A 23,209-nucleotide genomic window follows, 5' to 3' on the forward strand; every position below is an offset into this window, starting at 1 on the left:
TAAAAACTGAAATATATAATAACATTGTTGCGTCATATGCTATAATTCTGTGAGTCTAGTATTCTTTTTCTTGTTTTTCTATCGTATCTTTTCTTAATCTAAAATAAAAATATAGTTAATTAAAAACAATTTTGTTGAAATATATGCAATTCCATGGCCATTAAATATATATATATATATATAGAAATGGGATCAACAGAAAACGCTCAAAAGTGTGAGAACGGTGAGAACGCTTCCTGGCTCAACACGTGTCCTGTCGCTTAGAAAAGGGCGGAGGGGCTTTTTTATCCTTTCATCTTCTGCTTTTCCAATTCCGCTTTTCCCAATATTGTTGGATTTTAAGATTTTTGGCGTTAACCAAATTCAATATTTAATGGCGTTTAATTGTTTCATCTTATTAACATTTTGGCGTTTATGGCGTTTATTCAAATCGTATGCCATTGTAACCCAGGGGTCAGGGAATTTATTTGAATTGCGTTTTTCACGGCGTTTTAAACAAGTTGGCCCATTGTTCTATTATTTTTTATAAACATTTTGGCGTTTGGTTTATCTTTGGCGTTTTACAATTGTTTGATTATATTTCAGCCACAGTAGAAAAAAATACAAGCGAAGAAAATAAATAAAAAATCCTAATCGGATCTCTCTTCACAATATTTACTGTCACCAGTCTCTTTGTTCTTTTATAGTACAAAAACTGACACCAAAATATGGCATTTTATGTAAAACTTAACGAACCCATCGGTTTGATTTTTTTGCCTGCTCGTCTGTTGAAGTTGCTTTTTTGTGGATGTTAGGCGACATAGATCTATGACGTGTGGGTGGGTTTTTCGCTTTTTCTTCATGTTGATCTTCATCTTTATATTCATCCCACTCTTCAGTGTCATTGATCTCTTCTCCTCATCCAAGCCTTCTTCAAGAACAAAAAATACAAAATGCCATATGTGACAACCCGAACTTTCGAGGCCAGTGTCGTTTAATCCCGCGATTCTAATTTCTTGTTATACATCCCCCTTCTTTGTGATTGAACGCTTTGTGCTAGTATTATAACTTGTTAATTTAAAACTCGTATTCCTTGTGTTTGGGCCGAACATGTTGGGCCACGTCTTAGCACACACTTAGTTTATAATTTGGCCGCGTTTGTTACAAACCCCTTCGGCCCGTACACACAGGTCATCCTAGGCTGAATTACATGAGCCCAATCTCTAAACCAAAGCCCAAAACTAAACACCTTATACGTTGGATTTATGATTGGGCTTGGTAGAGCCTAAGTGGATAATTGTTAGGGGTCGGCTATGGGTTCAAATTTCCTACCGGTTCTAGTTTTTATAAGTATGAGATCACGTAACATATTAACACACATACACAAACCCTAGATTCTCCTTAGGCGCACAACGACAGTAGCAGCCCCATTCGAAAACACTGATTCACCGGTTAGTATATTATGTTTGCTCGCAATCCTTGTTGATTTTATGATTATGGTTGCATTAATAATGTGATATATGTGATATTCAACGATGATGAATATGTAACGATAGGTTGTTGCTAGTTGTTCTTGTTAATTTGAGTTGTGTGATGCTTGCTAGTATTATCGTGCTAGACTTACGAAAATAAATCTCAATACAGGATCTTGATTTTCATATGAATACTATTAAAAACCGATTTGATATAATGATTTTGTGATGTATTGATGGTGCCACTGATTGATATATGATGTTGAGTATTTAGTGTATAATAATGTGGTTTGATGTGTTGGGTATATGGGTCACGAGTAGGCAACAAGAGTCTATGAGTTTGGCCCATAAATCATGATTCGATAGTTATTAAATATTTAATAAGATGCTTGGTACTTGATTCATATGACAATGTGACTGATAGTTGGCTAATTATTAGTGCTTAAAAATGTGAGATCATGATGAAAGTGGATGAGTGTGAAACGTGTTATATAGATAGACTTTGCATGTTAGGGTAGTAGATGAAGGCCATATGTAATGATTAATTGGATAAGTTAACACAAAGTGGCTGCACATGTGTGAATGATAAGGGTCCTAGGTTGGGGAATTAATGCTTATGCACTTCAAAGATTAAATAATCATATCATACATGTTCTCAATTAACAGTGGGATGAGTATACATAAAGCATATTGGAATATGGGTGTTGATTAAGTGGGCCGAAGCCTTGGGGGGCTCTTATAATTCTAATTTTTAGATAGGATTGTTAATGAGTTGCAAATATGCATGAATTTAGACAATAGCGCTTGGTATATATGTATATATGATAGTGGGCTGGGACGGTTTAAAGTGCATTAGCTGGGCACGGTTGTAAGTGAATAGAGTGCACAACTAACCCAAATGTATACTTGGCTGGGCTTCATGTGGAATAAGCTGAACATGGGCCGACCCCCCTTTCACATTGGGCCGATCCGGTGTGTAGGCACTAAGGGTGCAACAGGTTGAGTATGTTTATATATTGTGTGCACATTAATATTGTTTGTCTATATATTTATGAAACATGTTAATTCGGAGTAGTGATAAGATATGTGCATGACTAATTGATTTACATACAGACTGATTAGGGATGATCAGCTTGAAAGGTCTAAACATGATTTTATTTGCTGACATATGTGTAAAGATGTGTAAATAATTGTTCATGTCAAACTGATTATTCTATGATAACCACATTAGGGTCGGTTGATTGAGTTGGATTATATAACTAAACTTACCGAGCAAACCAAAGGTGAGTTCACTGCTCTTTTTCCAAGCATGCATCCCGGGGAGGGAAATCGGGTAACGTTCCGGGGAGGAACGTCAGGTTTTGGGATGTTTGTTATTATTCTCAGTATCTATCATATAAGACCCCTTACATCTACCGACAGTTGCCGGGGAGGCAACGAGGTTATTAGTTGATAGCGCTATTAGGTTTGGCACCCTCACACCATACCAGGGAGGTCGGGCGTGAACTAATTTCCTTAAAGCATGACCAATGTTTTGATAGAGACATTAGGGTTGGACAAACACATCTTGTAGCCATTTCGGTAATCGAGTTAATGACAACATCAAATCAAATTGATCAACTGTTTTATACATGAATCTGGTAAACTAAACTCGGTAACAAAACTTTGAACTCACCAGCGTTGTCTGACACACTTGTTTGCATGCTTGTAGGTCGTTAGTTGTCTTGCATTGGAACTTGCTGTCTGGAGCAGCAGGAGTGGTCATGGGCCGATTGGAGGAATTTATGCTACTGATTTCTTGATACTATATATTGGTTTTAAACAATTTAACTTCGTTTAATTTTGCTTCCGCTGAATACTTTAGTTTTCTTTTGAACTTGGTCTGTATTTTATTAATAATCAAGAACTTTGTTTTAGAAATATGTATGGGTTCAATGTAATTAGTGGCTCATTGTCGGTATGTTACACACCTATCAGGGACACTCCCTAGGTGGTATTTTGGGGGTGTGACAGTTTGGTATCAGAGCACTGGTTATAGTGAATTTGGTTTTAAAAACGTTTTTATAAAACCAGACTATAACCGAACAGATCCGAAATTGACCATGACACTCAGCTCCAGACTGCAAGGTTCGTCTCTCGTATACTCATTGTACTGCATGACTAGTGAACACTTGGATATGATATTGCATGTGATTGCACGTTTAGCACAACAGTATGAGTTCATGTATTACTTGCCTGTGTTATGTGACTGATAGGGTGGTATTTCCCTAAACATTCATGACTCACGTTTCGTGATGTTCTTTGTTTGCTACTCGAGTTAGAGGAACCATTTGACATGAGTTAAGAGGAACTGAGATGAGCATGCAAATCGCAGTATTATTGTGGGTGCACACATAATAATGATGTGGGGTGCATGTCAGTCCCAGTGAGGCTTAAGAAGTGAAAAAGGGGTTCCGTCCCATTAATTGATCAATGTGAAACACAACAATCTATATGAGTCATAGCAGTGATTGTCTCCTACTCGAACGTGATCTTTCCACTCCTCTCTGAATCCTTACGAATCTCGATGTTATCGAGTATTACCTGAACGCCCATCTGAACGCCTGGCGAACTGTGTAGAATGTTAGGTGCTTGTACGAACATCCCTGAGTTGGATGTTGCAATGTCGAATGATTGGACAATACCTTTTCACTCCTTTTCGTTGGTTGGAACTCAATGTACCGATGTCTTAGACCCCGGAGTGCGACCACTTCTACAACACTCTGGAAACATATCGTGTATTACTCAGTCAACTTGCAAGAACGATGGACAAGAGGATGAGCGTAGTGCCTTACCAACCTTAGTATTAGAACGACCCTGATTACCAGCAACGAACTCCAGCAGATTAACCTCAACCGAATCCTTAACCCCAGTAAGCGACTTATGGGAGTCGACTCTTACGAATCAATCGGGACACGGAATGTGTAACCTTCCACGAAGTGAGTAGTATCTTAGGACGCGACACGGAATGGGACAAGATGGACCATGTTGTTGAAAGATCGTAGGGCCCCGTTTTAAGCAACGACAGTACAGGCAACAGTCACGGCAACATCAAGGAACTCGTAGTCGTAGCTTACAGTATGGAAACGAAGTTGACCTCGACTAGGATTGACTGTGTTAAGTCAAAGTGCCAACACCCAAGGGAACAAAGACGGTACTAGGAATTCTCGCAATGAAAACAACAACACTGGAAATGATGCTTACGGAAGGGCATTTGGGATTGGCGTAGGTGACGCCAGGCATAATAGCAGCATGGTAACTTGTATAAGTAGCCATGTTTTGGTTAGTCCTGGCGCTTCTTGAAACCGAACCTATGGTGGCAGCAACTGATGGCAAGTCAAATGAAACCTCATATGTCCATTGGGATGTAAACTCGACCTTGTGGGACAAGTGTTCGACGTCAACCTTCTCTCTGCTATCCTCGATGATTTGATGCAGTAGTTAGTATGGATTGGTTATCCATACATCGCCGCAGATATACCCTGCGAGAAGAAAGCTTTGCGTACCCCCTCCCTAGTGGAGAATCGTCATTTGTTCCAGAATATCAGAGTTGTGTAAAGGTTAGCATCAATTCTGCAATGAAAGCCCATAAGTGTCTACGGAGGGATTACCTCGCCATTGTTAACAACGGTTACTGATGTTAAGGCTAAGGATGAGAGGATCGAGGATCCACCAGTTGTTTATAATTTCTTCCGATGAGCTACTTGAAGAACTTCCAGGATTACTTCCACAACTATTAGGCAGAAACTCAGTTTGATCTCACGCCAGGTGCAACTTCGAATATTCGTACTCTTACCATCTTGTGCCAGGAGGGTTGCAAGAGCCGTCTAATCAATTACAGAAACTGTTGAACAGGAGTTTTGGCAGACCTAGCTTTTCGCTTTGGGGAGCTCCAATTACACCCATGAAGACAAGCCTTACCGTACGTGTACTGGGTATCAAGAACTTAACAAGGTGACAGTCGAGAACCGTTTGCCTCGACCATGTAATGACAACCTGTCGACTAGTTGCTAGGGACAAACTTTCATTCGAGGAGTGATTTACGAACAGACGATTATCAGATGGAAGTCCAAGGGGAGAATGTTCCTAAAGCGGCATATCAAACGCAGTATGGCCATACGACTTTATGCACCATGACCATTGAGTTAAACCACACACGAGCAGCTTTATGGATCACGTGAATCGACCGTGTTTTTTGACGACGTTTTGAAACACTACCAAGGGAAAGGAACAACATGAACAACACCTGTATTTTGTCCTAGAGCTCTTAGGGGAGGAGCAACTTCACGCGAAGTCTACCTAACTGTGACTTCAGGATTTGGGAGGTACACCTTCTTGGTCACGTAGTCAACAAAGTAGAGATGCATGCAGATCTTGCAAGAGATCCATTACATTAGATAATGATCCCACCAAATTGTCACACCCCCAAAATCCACCATGCGGAGTACCACCGCTTGGAGGTGTGACGTGACCAGGATCGAGCCACCAATCATACTGAATAACATATTTAAGTAAATAAAGCCAACCACAATACGATTGGTGACCAAAAGCTAGTTAACCAAGTTTTAATTTAAACAGCGGAAGCATAAACGTAGAGTCCAAAACATAAGTCCATAGTTTATAAGTTAAAGTTCAAAACGCAAGTTTAATAAGTTCATAAGGATTTAAATATTAAGCTCGGAACATAACAGTCCGCACACCACAACGACTCCTTCCTCGTGCAAGCTCCAAGCATTTAGCGACCTGTAAGGCATGTAACAACGAGTCAACAACAAAGTTGAGTGAGTTCACGTTTGGTTGTTTAGTTTTAAGTTGTTTCTGAAAAAGTGGTTTGTCTTTCGTTGGCGTAATTGCCGTGGGGGTTACCCCATAGTTGAAAGTAAGATTAACCAGTTCATTCTTTATTACCCATACCATATTTATGATTAGTGGGGGCTTCCCCATGTGAACTACTAGACCGTATGATATCGACTACTACGCAAGTAAGTTGTGCCCTACATCAGTGTCTATCATCACTGATGGTTTGCCATAGTCCATTAGTACACGCCCGTCCGACTGGCACGGTGTGAGGTTTGTTAAACCTAATAGCGCTATTAACTAATGACCCGCTCGCCATTGGCCTCGGCGATTAAGTCGATATAAAATGAGGGACTTATGATAGAGTTTTGTCTAGTAAGTTTAAGGTTGTTGTCCTACACAAGGAGGACGAACGTACGTAGTTCTCCCAAAGAGAATACGCAGGATTAATACTGGCATCCTTCCCGAGGAGGATGGCCGTACATATCCTACCTAAGTAAGATATGTAGATTTTGTTTTAATTCTTTAACCCATTCCCAAACCACCGGGAATCCCATGCCTTAGAAAGTGTGTGAACTTACCTCGGTTTGCTCGGTTAGATTCTCAAATATAGCTAACAGTCAAAGTCAGTCAATCACGTCCTAGTAGGATTACCACTTAGTTTATTAGTGACTTCAAATAAGCACAAAATTCGTACACGCATCTAACACATAACATGCATCACTTTAACAATTTATGCCCATATAGACCCCCCACCTATTCCCGTTCACAAATAAACATACGACATTGCACATAACACTTTTATCGACACATAACATGTTAGATCATTCACAGATAACATATTCAACATTTAGACACGCAAATCACTACTTATGTCGTTTCAACTTAATTATCCGAAACTGTGCTGTTTTCGAGCATTTTAATAAAATAGTTATCTTATTTCAAAAATTCCAACTTTTTACAGAAGATGCTAAACGACCCAAATATTATTGTGTAAAAATCTCGGGATCTAATTCATCACCAATATTTTATTAAAAATCATTTTCCGGACTGCAATCAGATTCATTATTTTCTGACTGCAGTCTACGGAATAATTCATTGTAAGTCGGATTGACGAAATTCCAGTGGGACAATTACTACGACATCATTGTCCATCTACTGTACAGATTTCACGGGCTGATTCGACACAAAACTAAGTTATGACTAAAAACATATCGCCCATTTTCTTCAGTAAAATGCAGCTCTAGCTGCTGTTACCAATCGGGTCTTTAAAAATAGTAAACGAAGTCCAAAAATTACGATTCCGGTGCCATTAGAACCGTATTTCATAATACATTTGTCTAGGCTTCAGAAAATACATTTTTCGTTAGGTTATGGTCTGGTTACAGCCAACTGAAGTTGGCTGTAAAAACCAACCAGCTTTCTGTTTCAGCTTTTAGCTTTATTACTTGTGTTCGATTGATTCCGTTAACATGTTGTGATCACAACAACATCAAACATCAATATTAACCAGCAACATCATCAGAAAATAAACAAGAATCATACCAACACAAGATCTACATGATTTACACACATATCTTCTCTTTATCCATCTTTTATTCCATATGTTCAAGACTTTAGTGCAAGTTCTTTAGTGTTTCATAATTTTAATCATTAAATCACCTATTAACCACTTAAATAACATGAAGAATGAACGGATCTAAGTTCTTACGACTAGTTCAAGACTAGGGGAGTTCGAGTGAAGAAATGTGGTGGTTAATTGCGAATAGAGAAGGTCCTTCCACTTCCGAAAGCACCAAGCTTCGTTGTAAGACCCGTAGCACCTTTGTATGTATGTAGATTGCTTGGAAAGTGAAGTGAGGGTGGTGGTATGATGGTGGCTGTTCTCGGCTGATCAAGAGGAAGAAAAGGGAGAGTGTGTGAAGTATGATGTGTGTTGAAGGTGATGAATGGGTGTTAGACTTGTGGTTCTACATATAGACCTCCAACACTTCAATAACCATTGTGTCATATGTTTCCTTAGTACTATACACAATCCATTAAACAATAAACGGTTGGGAGGGGGGGGGGTATAGGGTTGGGTTGTGATGGAACTAGTTACAATCTAGTTAGGTTGAAAGTGTTTAGTTAGTATGTTATTATGTGTGTTATGATATAAAGTGTGTTAGGGTGTTCGGGGACCCTAACTAGCTAAGAAAAATAAAGATAATGTGTTTGGCAATATTTTCATGTTCCGGGTAAAGTCCGGTTGTTCGGTTTGATACTGTTCCGTTAAAGTGTTTAATTAATTCGTAAAGTGTCTTTATGTATATTTTTGTAACACTTTTAATTTCTAACACCTAGGAAATTATAACGGACTATTTAATGACTTTTCTGCATACTACTAGTATGTTAACAAGCACATGTAAGCATAATACAGATATCAGAAAGCTGTCAAGTAATTCCACACAGTCGTCAAGCACTTTAATTATCAATAATAAATTTTACGGAATACATGGAATTTTGAGGGTTGTCACACTCTCCCCGTGTCCATCCCTAGTAAAGAGGTACTGACCATTGGTTCTATCGTGCCCCAGTTAAAGATAGCCTCGGATAGACTAAGGATCTTAGGTGAGACCTAGAGTGCAGCCGGAAGAAAACTTCCACATCTGAGATTCCATGTGTGACAAACTCAATTGAGAAATGCCCCTCTTGTACGCTAACGTTCTAGGATGGCAGGGTTGGTAAAAACTCTCCTTGATAAATTGAGTATGGAGAGCTCGGGTGGGGCATCAAGTCAAAGATTTCCCTCCAGAGTCTATTCCATAGCTGATTCCTTACTATCTACTGTAAGAGGCCTCCGACAGGTTCTTATGCCTGAAAGACATTCACAGATGGAGGGATGACGAATGGTTTATGCCTTTTCCTCTTTACTTTCTATATTGCCATATGCAATGATGGAGATGGACTACTTGGGATCAGCAGAATTCTAAAACTACGTAACCAACTGCTTTCACACCGTACGAACAACATCCGGAGCAAGGACCCCAACAGTTTGGAAGATATCTTGAGAAAAGGTTTTAGCACCGGTCTATCCTATATGTACTCCAGTTTATTCGAAGTCTCCCAATGGTGTAAGGCCGTCGACGTTGTCTTGGGGAGGGTTGAAGCTTGCTTCTTCTCCAGAGTCTTCTTGGTCATCAATACGACCTGTCCTTAATAGAACCGATCATATTCTCTGAACAATCGGAATTTTGTACTTCTGTTGGATCCTCCCTATCTCTCCCGAAATTTAGCACGTGGTTACTGAGGAAGCTGGTTATGTGGCGTTGGTTTCCTGGTTTTCCTGGGGTGTCACATCATCCCCCCGTTGATTTGGAATTTCGTCCCGAAATTCTGCAGTAGCTTCAGCCTCAGTAGTGGTTGCACTTTTCTTAATCAGCTGGGGATACTTGAGTTTCATTTGGTCTTCTCGTTCCCAGGTATACTCTGAGCCACGATGGGAATTCCAATGAACTCGGACGAGAGGTATCATGGTGTGCTTGAGAATCTTGACATCTCGATTCGTAATCTCTACTGGTTCTTCGACGAATCTGTTGGACCGTTCTATGACCCAAAAAGTCAGTCAAGGTAGTTCATCTTCATGTATGAAGGCGGAATCAACATATATGAAGTTACAACAGCATATCCTTTCAATTCCGATCGTTTCTATTGCTTTCTGATAAAAATTTGGCAGAGTTTCAGCACCGTAGCACACACATACACCGTTAATGTTATTCACATCATACAACAATGCGGTCTTCCCTGTCATATGCCTTGACGCTCCACTATCCATTATCCACCTGGATACAAGTTTTGGAAGATCCTGCACATAACAAATCATCATTTAAACAACTTCAAGAAAGATGCCGATTCATGCTTCGCAATCTAGGAAGCTCCGGCAATTCAAACTGTTTAGTCAAACATTGAGTCCACCCAGGCCTCATCAGCCTTAGGTGTAACCGTGACTTTAGCAATTTGAATTTTGAAATTCTTAGACTTAAGAGGTGGAAATTGTGCATCATAATCAACCGTAATTGATTCTCCAGCCTTTTTCACCTCAGAAGTTGAAACTTTCTTCTCAACTTTAGGTTCAATTTTAGGTTTCCACACCTGTTGAGCTACTGCAACCCTCTTATAAAATTTATCATTTTGATTTACTAACTTCTTTACGGGTTCAGTTTTTACTTTTAAGTTGTCAATTTGAACATTTTTCTTCCCAACAACTTTCTTCTCAACATACATCGGTGTTTTACCCTTCACATCAACTTTCTTTTGTTGAACCTTCACAGCTTCAGTCTTAGGCTTCACATATGTACATTTTCGTGCAATATGACCAACCTGTTCACATCTAAAACAAGTACGAGTATCAGCTACCCGACTCGTGCCTTCAGACTGAGCCTGCGAAGCTCTCTTCTAAAAAAATTCATTGTTTGATTTTGAAAAAATTACTTTTTCTTCATCAGCAAGTGAACTTGAACTGTTCACAAACTTTTTCTTTTCGACAAACCTCTTGTTTGGAACATTTCTTTTCTGAAATGGTTTACCCCCCTGATAACCACCTAACCAGTTGTTTCTATTGTTATTGTAAAAACGTGGTGGATAAACAGTTTTCTTGTTGTAAACCCTCTCTTTTTTCCGACTCAGATCGTTCACTGCTGACAACTCGACTTCAACAAGTTTGAAAACATTTGTCAATTTGTTCATATTAACATTCTCAATCGGAAACTCTGAATCCGAAAACAACTTATCCGAACCCATCATCTTGTACATGACAAGGTTTGATTCTTCATCTAAGTTGTTCTTGGACTTTTGTTTCGGAATGTATTTGTCTAGAAAACACCCATCCTCCTCAGAAGTGTCACCATCTGGTTTAAGCACTTTGCCTACCACACTTTTCACCACATCACTTTGGACACCCTCGTCATTGGAAGACGTGAACGTGACATCAATGTTTTCAGGAAGTGTAACAGCACTTTCTTCCTCAAGTGCAACCAACCCAGATTCTTTTTTAGTGTAATTGTGCAAAATTGGCGGTGGAACTTTGTGAAACCCTACACCGGTACCATCTGAAAACACATCCTTGCCAGCTTTGTTTTTTCCTATAGGTTTAGGAACAATATGCTGCAACACAAAGCTTGCAGTGTTATAACTGTTAAGTTTCAACTGAATTCGCTCATTCTCTATTTCAGCTTCTTGAACTTTAAGTTTCAATTTAGCGATCTCATCCAGTTGTTTATTAATTGATTCTTCTTTTATTCTCACCACAGCTCGCAAATGTTCATTTTCTTTAAACGTTTTACCATTTCGTTCATCACTTTCTTTAACTGTGGTTTTGAGCTTTTCAAATTTTTCAGAAATTTTACGATTTTCAAGAATTAGCTTTTCATTTTCAGTTTTAACCTTTTCATGATCAATTTTATCTTTTTCCATTTGAGAAGTTAACTCTTTGATTCGTTCAGTTGAAGCTCTCACAGTTTTGTCACGACCGAGTATTTGATCCTCAACACTGCTGATCTTGGCTGTCAGGTTTCTAATTTTCTCATTGTTGAGGTACGTGCCAGTACTACAGAAATGGCATTCTTTTGTGCAATTTTTGCAGTCAATGTTTCCATCAATCTTCTTACCTGACGCATTAGCTGACACATTTGGACTGACCTGATCCTTTGACTCAGAAACAGAATTAGGATCTACCTCAAGTGCTTTTGCAGCGAGCACTTTGTCAGCCATTTTTCCCAGATTTTCAGCTGTCAACTCCTGCGTAACATGTATCAAACCCGTATCAATCTTTTTCACTTCATCAATCTCTTCTTTTTCTTTCTTTTCTTTCTCCTCTTTCTCTTTCTCTTTCTCTTCTTCAATCATCTTTGACGTTGGTGTTCCCCACCATTTGTGCTGCCAATATTCATCTTCTTCTTTATACTCCTTGATGATGGCCTCGATATCAAGCGTTTTGTCATCAATTGCAATGTTGCCATACTTATCAAGGTAGCACTCTCTGTCTGGATCCCATCTATTCGCTCTTTTTGCCTCTAGATATACACCAGAAAGTCTGATAATCTTGTTTTCAGCAACCATCTTCCGGTATCTATACTTCTGTTCGTCTGTTCGATTATCTTTCCATGGAATAGGCTCATTCTTTGCCATTAAAGCATAACCAACAGCATCATCTTCCGGTAAAACCTCTTTGCTCCAATCGTAACCCTCATCATCATAAATCACAGCTAAAGCCCTCGATTTGTCTCTATTCTCTTCCTGCTGCTTCAATCTGGGCGGCTCAGATTTATTCTGATGGTAGATTGCCTTTTTGTAGTAGTCATCTCGAAACGGATTCTCTGACTCATCAGCGTACGCATTTCTGCATTCTCGCTTGAAGTGACCCTTCTGCTTACACTTAAAGCACGTCACCTTTGATTTATCAAACCCCAATTTTGTTGACGGACCACCAATCTTTTTTCTCCCAGTAATCTCCATGAAGCGTTGTGCACATCGAACTGCACTTGCCATTGCCCAACGGATGTCGATCAGCTCCATTTCTTCGGGGTCTATCTGATCGTAGTCTTCTTTCGTCAGATTTGTATTTCCAATCTTTCCAGCCACCAAACCTTCATAGGACTCCAACACAGACGCCAGAAAAACCATTTGTTGCTTGGCCGACTCTTCATCAAAATTCTGTGCGTTCTTCAGATCTATCGCGATGTTGCACAAAAACTTTGCATCAGAACGTTTGTCAGAAGATGAAGATCCACAGTGATAACCACTGTGACTTCCACTGTTTGAACTGCTTTGACTTTCTTTGTTTGCTGAAGAAACATTCTCAGCAGAAAATGCAGTTTTCGGAGAAGTAGCTTTCGGCATCAAGCTTTTCGGATAATAAAGATCCAAGTTTTGCTGATAGGATGAGTGATTGACTTTGTAAGTTTTCTTCAATTCAAGCTCATGACTTTCAAGTTTCTCAATCACCAAATCTAGAGTCAATTTTTCAGGAGAAATAGTGTTCTTCAACATTAATGCGTAATATCTCCAATCCACTTCATCTGGTAAGGAATCGAACAATTTGTCAACAAGTTCTTCCGGAGAATACTTAATGTCATGTCGTGCCAGTTCCAGCTTCAGATGACCGAACCTTTCAATCATTTTACAAACCGATTCATTTTTAAGACAACTAAACATATCAAATTCTTTTTTAAGCAGTTTCGTTTTATTTTTTACAATCTCTTTACTTCCAAGACACTTCGTTTCGAGCTTTTCCACAAATCTTTAGCATTGGCGTAATCTATCAGCGAAATGATATCTTCTCGCACTGATTGAAACAATAATGCCACACACTTTTGCTCTGCCACAAAGGATTCAATTTCGTCAGCTGATGATAAAGTTTCTCCACTTTTGTCTTCATGAACATATCCAGTTTTCAAACTCTTCCAACTTGCATATGCGAAAGCCTTCAACCAATCCTCAAATTTTCTCGACCAACGGCTATATTCCTCGATTGCCATAAGCTTCGGAGGTTTGTTGAATGTACCGAATGCACTCTCAGACTCCCAAGCTTCCTTCTTTTTCTCCTTTGATTGATTCTCGTTCGTATTGTTCGATGTCGTATCATTGTTTCCCGAACTACCCGTGAATGCATACATATCGCTGAACGGATTCATGAAAATGTCATCCATTTTGATCGTACCTGCAAAATCAACCAACACTCAGAAAAATTTTCAAGATTATTGAAAAACAGAACCACAAAAGCGGATCAATCTTGTATAAGTGACAGAAAGACAAACTGATTAGGTTCAAATAAGCGAACCCAAAATACAGACTACAGTACAAGCGAACCAAACAATATCAAATACGTTCTCTCGAGCGGACCACAAAATGTCAGAAAAGCGGTCCAACTATGTCCGAATACGCGGACCAAATAAGCGAGTCAACAGTTCGAGCGGTCTAGACTATGATCGTTCGAGCGAGTCAAATATGTCCGAATGAGCGATCCAAAGTATGATCGTTCGAGCGGGCCTAGCACTAAATTTTGAGCGATCCAAACAGATTATGTCCAGATAAGCGATCCTGAATGTTTGAAAACGCGATCCATGGTTTTAGCCTGTTTTGCCTATTTTTAGTCCGAATTTCACCCTGAAACTTTCTAGGGTTTGTTATTAGTGTGTTTTATACAATATACTCATATTTCAGACAATTTTGACCGTTGGAACCACTAGAAACTGAAAAAGTATGAGAGAAAGTGAGTAGAAAAGAGAGATTTCTGCAGATCTATGCTGTAGTAGTATGAACTCCTCGTCCTGAGCTCTGATACCACTTGTAGGACCGGTTTCGATACCGTTCGATTGCGTAACGAACGTTCGACGTGCGGAATCCGTGAACGTACGTGACCGAACACTCAATAACGTACAAGAAAACGTGATTCTATTGATATGACGTCGTGTACAATGCCGTGAATCACGTAGAGAGACTTTCTCTCTCTAGACTTTCTCTCTCTACAACTAGATCTCTAATTCTCCAAATGAGCTCCAAGTCTTCCAAAAGTCTTAATCTTTACAACTTAATGAGCTATTTATAGGCACAAGGATTATAAGGATTTCTCCTTATTTACAAGTTTGCCACCTTGCCCTTTTTAACTAGTTGTAACCTAGAATGCTTAAAAACCTTCGGTTTCTTCTATTTCTGCTACAGAATAGATTGACGGAGGTGATAGACATATATTGCACTAACAGAATCGCAGCTGGTCATCGATAGTGAGCTCCTTGAGAGTAACTATGAGGGTCTCGTCTGATAGGCACTTCTTCATATTTGACACGTGGAACACGTTGTGAACTCCGCTGAGTTCATCAGGTAGATTCAACCTGTAAGCGACTTTGCCAATCTTCTCAATGATTTCAAAGGGTCCAACGTGTGACAACTCGAGTTTCTGACTTTCACTTTCGCATTAAATGCGCGTTGACTTTGACTGTTTAGTTGTTTGGATTGTGAACTTGTAATTGTACACGTTGTGTTTTAATGAAGCGTACTGTCATTTTGCGTATATGTGATTACTTGCTGAAATGGAAAATAATATTATAACTATTATGAAGAACACTTAGTCTAGATCACTCGAAAATGGCACACAGTTCGAAAGACTCGAAGGACCACGAAAGATGACTTTCAATCCGAAGGATCAACCTTCGAATTAAAGGTTCCCGAAACATATCATTCGGCCAAAGACTTCATCCTTCGAACACGAAACATATCTTTCGACATGTTTCGGCCCAGCCATTCTGATGGGCTTGGCCCATTCCTGTAATATGTTTATATACGTGAATGCATGTAAACAGACGGTTATTTTCTGAAAAACCCTAGTTCCCTTGCGTGTGTGTGTGACGGCATAGCAAACCTATCCTCTGTTCGAAGGATTTCCATTCCGTAATCCAGATTTCCGGTTAGTATGCGATGATTATTATGCTAATAGATGATGCTTCGAGTATGCATAACTTCATGATTTATCGATTGTTTTGCAATATGTTGTTTGTATATTAACCGAATACGTATGCTAATTGAATAGGTATGTTGATCAGATTTAGTTGATAATCGGATGCGTATGTTAACCGGATTGTTTGTATGATGTTAACCTGTTTAATCGATTACGTATGTGATGCATCCGAACGGTTCTGCTAGTATGATTGGTTGTCTATATTTGAGGCTTTGATGTTGTTTTAATAGAATCGCATGATAATGATTTAGGGCCGGTTCGGTGGTGATATTATTGTTCATGTGGTTAAGTTAGGGTTCATGAGACTTAATATGAAACTCCCCGTTTGATTTGATTCTGAGGTAATTGAATACTGAAATTGTGTTGATTGATAATGGTTATGTTTGGAAACAATGTAACAAATTCAGAAAATTTAGGAAACACGTAACTGATTGTAACCGAAAGATATCTGCTGCTCGAACCATAGCTGTGACCGAAGGATGCTTGTCCTTCGAATCATGGCTGTTGACCGAAGGATGACTTTACCGAACCATAGTAGTGTATGCCGAAAGATAATAGTTAGTCGAAACATAGTTGTAACCGAAAGATAGGTTCGTCGAAAGATGACATATGGTTCGAAACATAGCAATTGATCCGAAAGACAACTGTGATAACTTATATACCGAAAGATATGTGGTTATAAGCATACTTTGAATGATTTAATGTGAAGTAATACGTGTTGTTCGGATATGCAAACTGACTGTTATGTGAACATTAAATTGCATGCGAATCATTGTGAACATGAACTGATTTGTTATACATGCATACAATAGGACGTGATTAAATTCTTGTGAGTGCATAACCTAGCATACCGAGCAAACCAAGGTGAGTTCACACAGCCAAGGCATGGGTTCCCAGGGTGGGAATGGGTTGGATGATTACTTGTGCATACTTTGATACTGTAACGAACGACTAAACTGTTGATGCTTACGAACTACTCAACTGCCTTCGCACACACCCTGGTCGGTAAGGACTATGGTCGCGAACGAACTGATAAATTGCCTTCGCACACACCCTGGTCGGTAAAGACTACGGTCGCGAACTAACGAACCTAATCTTCGCACACATGCCTGTGAGGCCGCGATGGAACTGATACGATATGATACTTTATTGAACAAACGCACTATTACCCAAACTAAACTATTAACTGTGAACTCGCTCAACTAGTTTGTTGATTATCTGCTGCATGCCTTGCAGGACCTTAGGTACATATTGGAGCTTGCACACGGAGGAGCTGGTCGTTGTGGGGCTTGGATCTTGATCATCTTATTGAACACTTTTGATATTTGATACTTAATTGCTATGGGTTTTACAATAATACGCTTCCGCTAAACAATGACAACTTACTTATGTTTTGGAAACACCTTTCATATGGAAATGGGTTGGACTATATTGCATTTACTTTTATTTTATACAATGTTCTGTATGATTGGTGGCTTGATCCTGGTCAGTCACGTTCCCAAGCGGTGATACTCCGCAGGTGGATTTTGGGGGTGTGACAGATTGGTATCAGAGCCATTGGTTATAGAGAACTTGGTTTTAATATGGGAAAACGTTTTATTAAAACCAGACTATAACCAGAACAGTGCTCTCAACGATCCACAACGACGCTTCGCTCCACGTGCAAGACTCAACTTCCTAGGTAATAAGGTTTATGTTTATTGCCTACATGCTAGAATTTGCATAGAACTTTGCTCGTAGTATGCTTACATTACCTTGCTCACACCTTGTCATTGCATGAGAATACTTATGTGCTTACACTCTTCTGTCATCGCACTATTTGCGAACCTTTCTCACTATTGTTGCCTTTGATGTGAAGATCAATGGCCGCACGAATTACCATGACTCAAGCCCAGCTAGAGGCTCTCGTTGCTGCGGCAGTTGCAGCCGCCCAAGCAGGTAGTGTACCCTGCAGTATAAACACTAGGATCTTTAGATCCTACATTAATTCTCGTACTTAACTTTGCCCTATTCGTACACAATAGGTCAACCCGCTCAGCAACAACCTGCGTGTACCTTCAAGACTTTCATGGACTGTCGTCCTAGCTCGTTCAGTGGCATGGAGGGGGCAGTCGGACTCCTCCACTGGTTTGAAAAGATCGAGTCGGTTTTCGAAATGTGTGAATGCCCTGAGGCTCGCAGGGTGAAGTTCGCCACTGGCTCACTTGAAGGGATTGCGCTCACTTGGTGGAACGCACAAGTGCAGATCTTAGGGTTGGCAGCTGCTAACGCCACACCCTGGAATGAATTCAAAGAACTGATCAAGAGAGAATACTGCACTAGAGAAGACATTCACAAGTTGGAGGATGAGTTGTACAACTTGAAGATGGTGGGTTCAGAGATTGAAGCTTACACCAAGAGGTCGAACGAGTTGGCTGTGCTATGTCCAACCATGGTAGACCCACCATACAAGCGCATTGAGTTGTATCTCAAGGGGCTTGTACCAGAGATTCAGAGCCACGTTACCTCGGCTAACCTCAACAACATTCAGGAGATCCAGCGTCTCGCTCATCGCATCACTGATCAGGCAGTGGATCAGAATAAACTGCCAAAGCGTGTCGGCGCTACTGCTACAGCTGTTACTTCAGTCACTCCAACAGCTGCTACTTCTGCCACACCCAGCGAGAATAAAAGAAAGTGGGACGGGGATTCCAGCAGGGGATCAGCGTCTGTTCAATCCCAAACTCAGCAACGTCGCACCAACGATTACCAGAGTCCGAGTCAGCAGTCATCGGGCAGTCAGGGACATAGTGGTTATAAGGGAAATCACCCGTGGTGTAACAGGTGCAACAAACACCACAGTGGAAGATGTCGCAGGAGTCAATGTCAAAGATGCCACAAGATGGGCCATGAGGCCAAAGATTGTAGAAGCGCGCGACCAGTGAATCAGAACCAGCAACTTCCACCGCCAGCTCCACAGAATCAGCAGCAGCAGCCACAGCGTGGAAACCGGGGGTGTTTCCAGTGTGGGGCTGAAGGTCACTACAAACGCGATTGTCCTCAGTTGAACCAGAATCGCAACAACAACAACCAGGGCAACGGGAATAACAACAATAATCAGAACAACGGGGGAAACAACAACAACAACGGCAATGAAGCTCGTGGTCGTGCTTTTGTGTTGGGTCGAGGAGATGCAGTGAATGATCCCAATGTGGTTATGGGTAAGTTTCTTCTCGACGATATTTATGTTACTGTCTTATTTGATTCGGGTGCTGATACAAGTTATATGTCATTGAAAATGAGTAAATTATTAAAACGTACACCAACACCCCTAGACACCAAACACGTCGTAGAACTAGCCAATGGTAAAAGTGTAGAAGCCACACAGGTAGTCAAGGGTTGTAGTATTGTTCTAGCGGGTCAGACTTTCTCGATTGATCTCATACCCATAGTTTTGGGTAGCTTCGACGTCGTCATCGGCATGGATTGGTTATCTCAACATCACGCAGAGATCTTATGCAAGGAAAAAGTTATTCGTATTCCTCGCTCCAGTCAAGAACCTCTCGAAGTACAGGGCGACAAGAGTGGTGCTGTGGTTGGCATCATCTCTTACTTGAAGGCGCAGAAATGTTTACGAAAGGGGCATACTGCCATTCTGGCACTTGTCACTGACGCATCAGCAAAGGAAAAGAAGCTGGAGGATATACCAGTTGTGCGTGATTTTCCTCAAGTGTTTCCTGAAGATTTACCTGGTTTACCTCCTCATCGTCAAGTCGAGTTTCAGATTGAGTTAGCTCCTGGAGCAGCACCAATAGCCCGCGCACCGTATCGTTTAGCTCCAACCGAACTGGAAGAACTGTCGAAGCAGCTGCAAGAGCTCTTGGAAAAGGGCTTTATTCGTCCAAGCTCTTCGCCTTGGGGAGCTCCAGTGTTATTTGTGAAGAAGAAAGACGGTACGTTCAGAATGTGTATAGACTACCGTGAACTCAACAAGGTGACGGTGAAGAACCGTTATCCTCTTCCGCGCATAGATGACCTATTCGACCAGTTGCAAGGGTCGTGTTACTATTCCAAGATCGATTTGAGGTCAGGGTATCATCAGCTGAGAGTCCGGGATGAGGACGTCTCCAAAACTGCTTTCAGAACTCGTTATGGTCACTACGAGTTTCTTGTCATGCCATTCGGGCTTACGAACGCGCCAGCAGTCTTCATGGATCTTATGAACAGGGTGTGCAAACCCTATCTCGACAAGTTTGTTATCGTCTTCATCGACGACATTTTGATCTACTCCAAGAGTCAGGAGGAGCACGAGCAGCACTTACGCCTTATCTTGGAACTTCTTCGAAAGGAGCAACTGTATGCAAAGTTTTCAAAATGCGACTTCTGGCTTCGTGAAGTCCACTTCTTAGGCCATGTGGTGAACAAGGATGGGATTCATGTTGATCCATCCAAGGTTGATTCGATCAGAAACTGGTCAGCACCACGTACACCGACAGAAATACGCCAATTCTTGGGTTTGGCAGGTTACTACAGGCGATTTATTAAAGACTTCTCCAAGATCGCACAACCACTCACTATGCTTACACAGAAAGGTGTCGTTTACAGATGGGGTAATACACAGGAGACCGCTTTTCAGTACTTAAAGGATAGGCTTTGCAGCGCGCCTATTCTCTCACTGCCTGAGGGCACGGATGACTTCGTGGTTTATTGTGACGCATCGATACAAGGGCTTGGTTGTGTATTGATGCAAAGGGATAAAGTTATCGCATACGCCTCTCGGCAACTCAAGGTTCATGAACGGAACTACACGACGCACGATTTAGAGCTGGGAGCTGTTGTTTTCGCGCTTAAGATATGGCGACACTATCTGTACGGTACCAGGTGCACGATTTACACCGATCACAGGAGTCTCGAGCATATCCTTAAGCAAAAGGACTTGAATATGCGTCAACGAAGATGGGTTGAACTTCTGAACGACTACGAATGCGCCATCAAGTATCATCCAGGCAAGGCCAATGTTGTGGCTGATGCCCTCAGTCGGAAAGACACTCTACCTAAGCGCGTGCGAGCGCTACAGCTTACCATTCTGTCCAGTCTTCCTGCACAGATACGAGCTGCTCAGATAGAAGCACTAAAACCCGAAAACGTCAAGGCTGAAGCCTTGCGCGGTTCAAGGCAACAAATGGAACAAAAGGAAGACGGCGCCTACTATGTGACGGGGCGTATTTGGGTCCCGCTTTATGGCGGTTTACGCGAACTTGTGATGGATGAAGCGCACAAGTCTCGCTACTCGGTACATCCAGGGTCGGATAAGATGTACCACGATATCAGAACAACTTACTGGTGGCCAAACATGAAAGCTCTTATCGCAACTTACGTCGGCAAGTGTTTAACTTGTGCAAGGGTTAAAATCGAGTACCAGAAACCATCAGGCCTACTTCAGCAACCAGAAATACCACAATGGAAATGGGAGCAAATTTCCATGGATTTTGTTACTGGCCTACCTAGATCCCAGCGTGGGAATGACACTATCTGGGTGGTCGTTGATCGGCTCACAAAGTCTGCTCACTTCTTGGCTATCAAAGAAAAGGATAAGTTTTCTACCCTAGCAGACATCTACATGAAAGAAGTTGTTTCGAGGCACGGAGTGCCCATCTCTATTATTTCAGATCGCGATGCACGATTCACGTCAGAACTTTGGCAAGCGATGCACAAATCTTTTGGCTCACGATTAGACATGAGCACAGCATATCATCCTCAGACGGATGGGCAGTCTGAGCGAACTATCCAAACTCTAGAAGACATGCTTCGAGCGTGTGTCATAGACTTCGGCAACGGCTGGGAAAAACACCTCCCTTTGGTGGAGTTCTCGTACAATAACAGTTACCATACCAGCATTCAAGCCGCTCCATTTGAGGCATTGTACGGACGTAAATGCCGGTCACCTCTCTGTTGGGCAGAGGTGGGGGATAGTCAAATTACGGGTCCAGATATTGTTGTGGACGCCACAGAAAAGATAGCACAGATACGACAACGCATGGCGGCAGCACGCGACCGTCAGAAAGCCTACGCGGACAAGCGTAGAAAGCCATTGGAATTTGCGGTCGGGGACCGGGTTTTATTGAAAGTTTCACCCTGGAAGGGTGTGGTACGTTTTGGCAAACGGGGCAAACTGAATCCGCGGTACGTCGGACCATTCGAAATTTCAGAAAAGATTGGCAAGGTAGCCTACAAGTTGAACCTACCAGCTGAACTCGGTGCAGTTCACAATGTATTCCACGTGTCGAATCTGAAGAAATGCCTATCAGATGAAAACCTCATCATTCCTTTTAAGGAACTCACTATCGACGAGCGGTTGCAGTTCGTCGAGGAACCAGTTGAAATCACGGACCGGGATGTTAAGGTCCTCAAACACAAGAGAATCCCTCTTGTTCGAGTTCGTTGGAACTCCCAGCGTGGTCCAGAGTATACCTGGGAACGCGAAGATCAGATGAAAGAAAAGTACCCCCAGCTATTCGAAACCAATGCATCCACTTCTGAGGCTGAAGCTACTACTACTGAATTTCGGGACGAAATTCCAAATCAACGGGGGGATGATGTGACACCCCAGGAAAACCAGTGAACGATGTAACTTACCTAGCTTCCTCAGTGAGTGCGTACCAAATTTCGGGACGAAATTTCTTTTAAGTTGGGGATAATGTGACAACTCGAGTTTCTGACTTTCACTTTCGCATTAAATGCGCGTTGACTTTGACTGTTTAGTTGTTTGGATTGTGAACTTGTAATTGTACACGTTGTGTTTTAATGAAGCGTACTGTCATTTTGCGTATATGTGATTACTTGCTGAAATGGAAAATAATATTATAACTATTATGAAGAACACTTAGTCTAGATCACTCGAAAATGGCACACAGTTCGAAAGACTCGAAGGACCACGAAAGATGACTTTCAATCCGAAGGATCAACCTTCGAATTAAAGGTTCCCGAAACATATCATTCGGCCAAAGACTTCATCCTTCGAACACGAAACATATCTTTCGACATGTTTCGGCCCAGCCATTCTGATGGGCTTGGCCCATTCCTGTAATATGTTTATATACGTGAATGCATGTAAACAGACGGTTATTTTCTGAAAAACCCTAGTTCCCTTGCGTGTGTGTGTGACGGCATAGCAAACCTATCCTCTGTTCGAAGGATTTCCATTCCGTAATCCAGATTTCCGGTTAGTATGCGATGATTATTATGCTAATAGATGATGCTTCGAGTATGCATAACTTCATGATTTATCGATTGTTTTGCAATATGTTGTTTGTATATTAACCGAATACGTATGCTAATTGAATAGGTATGTTGATCAGATTTAGTTGATAATCGGATGCGTATGTTAACCGGATTGTTTGTATGATGTTAACCTGTTTAATCGATTACGTATGTGATGCATCCGAACGGTTCT

Source organism: Helianthus annuus, chromosome 11, assembly GCF_002127325.2.
Source record: "Helianthus annuus cultivar XRQ/B chromosome 11, HanXRQr2.0-SUNRISE, whole genome shotgun sequence".
NCBI lineage: Eukaryota > Viridiplantae > Streptophyta > Magnoliopsida > Asterales > Asteraceae > Helianthus > Helianthus annuus.